Source organism: Zea mays, chromosome 4 (genome assembly GCF_902167145.1).
Source record: "Zea mays cultivar B73 chromosome 4, Zm-B73-REFERENCE-NAM-5.0, whole genome shotgun sequence".
Classification (NCBI taxonomy): Eukaryota; Viridiplantae; Streptophyta; class Magnoliopsida; order Poales; family Poaceae; genus Zea; species Zea mays.
The window spans coordinates 207,308,805-207,311,824 of NC_050099.1; the positions used below are offsets into that span (position 1 = coordinate 207,308,805).

General features: G+C 50.1%; 1 pseudogene; it reads right to left on the reverse strand.

Moving 5' to 3' along the window:
• Window positions 1–317: 317 nt before the first annotated feature.
• LOC103655869 (uncharacterized) lies at window positions 318–1,663 on the reverse strand (annotated as a pseudogene).
• Window positions 1,664–3,020: the final 1,357 nt, after the last annotated feature.

Below are 3,020 nucleotides of genomic sequence, written 5' to 3' on the forward strand. Positions count from 1 at the left end.
TTCCCTTCGTCCCGACCGCAGAGGTGCATCTGCGATCAGGAGAGCAGGTCTCCGGAACCCTTCGTCTTCTAGATCCTGCACCGGGAGAGGGCGAATAAGGTTTTTGGGAACGTCTTCACGCGACTGCTCGTGATCTGCTGACCTCGTCGACCCTGCTGATTTCGCTACTTCGACATCGTCGACCCTGCTGATTCCGGCGCGTGTCATCTATCAGTAAGTCTAATCAGTACGCATCATCTGATTTGGCTTGTTATTTCAGTTCTTCTGATTTGGTAATGATTTATATTCGGAATTTAAACTGGAATTTGTCTAATTTTTCAACACTCCCCGCCCGTTCCCAAGCTTTTGGCGTGCAGGTAGCCTTTGCACCTGCTGGCCGTGAAGCAGAGCATCTCCACCCACACACCCTGTATCACGGTCCATATCTTCTCCTCGTTGCCACTGTGCGAATTCATGAGATCCTTGGCTACGCAACAAGCCAGGCGAACGACACCGACGCCTCCAGAGCCCAGGACACCGTCGTCGTCCTTGTTGAGCAGGTTTAGGAGCTTGTGCGTGAGGCCCCGTACTGAAGCCAGGACGTCGTCGTCGTCCCTCTTGAGCTGCTGGACGACCCGGCGCGCGAGGCCTCTCATACCCCGTCCCCGCGGCGCGTCAGGACGGTCCTCCTGGAGCAGGCCCACGAGCTCGCGGCACGCGTCCTTGAACAGGTTGCGTCGGGCACCGGGCATCAGCATTTCCGGCTTGACGAAGAGGAGGTACGCCATGTAGTTGGACACCTCAATGCAGCGGCGGGCGGTGGCGTTGACGCGGGACGGGTCTCCGTGGAGGAAGTGGAAGCAGAAGTCGGTGGCGAGGTGCCAGACGAGGACGCTCTCGTCGAACGGCCTCGACACGCTCATCAGTACTACTGTGGATGGCAGGCTGCTGCTGTTGTTGAGAGTCCACTGGCCCCGGTAGTCGTTGAACGCCCGGAACGAGTCCGCGTCGGCTATGTGATCCTCCATCCATGCTCTGGCGACGTGGGCGTGGACCAGGCCGGTGATCTCCCTGGCCGACGAAGCACCCTTGCACGGCTCCATGGTCCAGAGATGGTCGACCATGTCCCTGCAGCGCAGACAGGCTGCCAGCTTCATGAGCCACGAGTGCTTCCTGCTGCGCGCCGCGTACCCCATGAGGTTGTACTGCGCGACCTGGTCCGGCCATGTCCGGAGCCAAGTAAACAGTCGCTTTATCCTGGGAGATGCGTGGCGGATCACGGTGGGCAACAAGCCGCTCTCCATCACAATAGCAGACCATAGGAGGGCATGCGTGATGGTGACATCGGCCGGGACCTGGTCAGCGCCGCCGCCGTAGTGGAACGCCGCGATCGCCCCAAGCAGGGTGCTCACGGGTAACGTCGTCCGAAGGCTTCGAGCTGCCGTGCCGAGCACCTTCCAGCCGCGCAATTCAGTGATTCCTTGGTGTAGAGCTGGTGGAACGTCGCGGAGAGGCTGGATTTCACCAGGCGATGGGCTTCGTCCGCTGGGCTGCGCGCCAGGTGTTTCAGGCAGCTCAGCCGGCCGGAGTAAGGGGGCGCCAGGTCCACGCATAGGTTGTAGGGCTTCCAAACTTCCCCTGCTTTACAAGTGTCGTCGTCGCCGTCATCCTCCATCTTTTAGCTTCCACATTTATATTAAGCATTTAAGTTTCAATCTTGTATTTATACTTAGATTGTTTAGGATTGAAACTTAGACATTGCGGCAGAGATAGCAACACTTAGACAAAACCTAGTTTGCACATTCTAGATTGTTTATTTGCATAGGTTTTGCTCTAGGAAGTTATTGTGGCCTAGTTTAGAGAAAGTTTTAAAAGTCCTAATTCACCCCCCCTCTTAGGCGTCACCTGTCTCCTTCAGGGTTGACACTGGTGCTAACATTCATGTGTGTGATGATATTTCTTTGTTTTCTTTTTATCAGTGTAAAGGGGCTGGAGCCTTGCTGATGGAGAACGGATCACATGCGCGTGTTTTTGGTGTTTGTACAGTCATTCTAAAGTTTACTTCGAGAAAGACGGTGCTATTAAAGAACATGCAGCATGTCCCCTCCATCAAAAGAATCTTGTTAGTGGCTCGTTGCTATGTCGAGATGGCTATAAACTTGTGTTCGAGTCCAATAAATGTATACGGTCAAAGTATAGGACATTTGTTGGAAAAGGCTATGACACTGGAGGCTTATTTTGCTTATATTTGCATGATGTGTGTAATAAGTATGTGAAAAATGTGATTTCAAACGAGTCGTATATTTGGCATTCATGACTTTGTCACATCAATTATGGTTGTGTGTCGCGGTTAGAAAATTTAAATTTAATCCCAAAATTTGATTTAGTCAAAGGTTCTAAGTGCCAGGTGTGCGTTCAATCTAAGCAACCTCACAAGCTCATAAGGCTGCGGAGGCGAGGAACTTGGCACCACTAGACTTAATAGATTCTAATTTATGTGAGTTGAACGGAATATTGACTAAAGGAGGCAAGCGATATTTTATTACTTTTATCGATGACTCTACTAGATTTTGTTTTGTGTATCTCTTAAAATCAAAAGACAAAGCTTTGCATTATTTTAAGACCTACAAAGCTGAAGTTGAAAATCAACTCGAGAGGAAAATTAAACGGTTAAGATCTGGTCGTGGTGGAGAATATTTTTCAGGTGATTTTTATGATTTTTGTGTGGAACATGGTATTATTCATGAGAGGACACTGCCATACTCACCACAATCCAATGGGGTTGCTGAGAGAAAGAACTGTACTCTAACTGATTTGGTTAACGCCATGTTAGAGACTTCGGGACTATCTAAGGAATGGTGGGGTGAGGCGATCTTGATGGCGTGTCATGTCCTGAATAAAGTTCCCACAAATAAAAAAAGTCACACTATTCGAGGAATGGGAAAAGAGGAAATTAAATATCTCCTATTTGCGCACCTGGGGTTGTTTGGCTGAAGTGAATGTGCTAATTAACAAGAAGCGCAAATTAGGACCAAAAATTG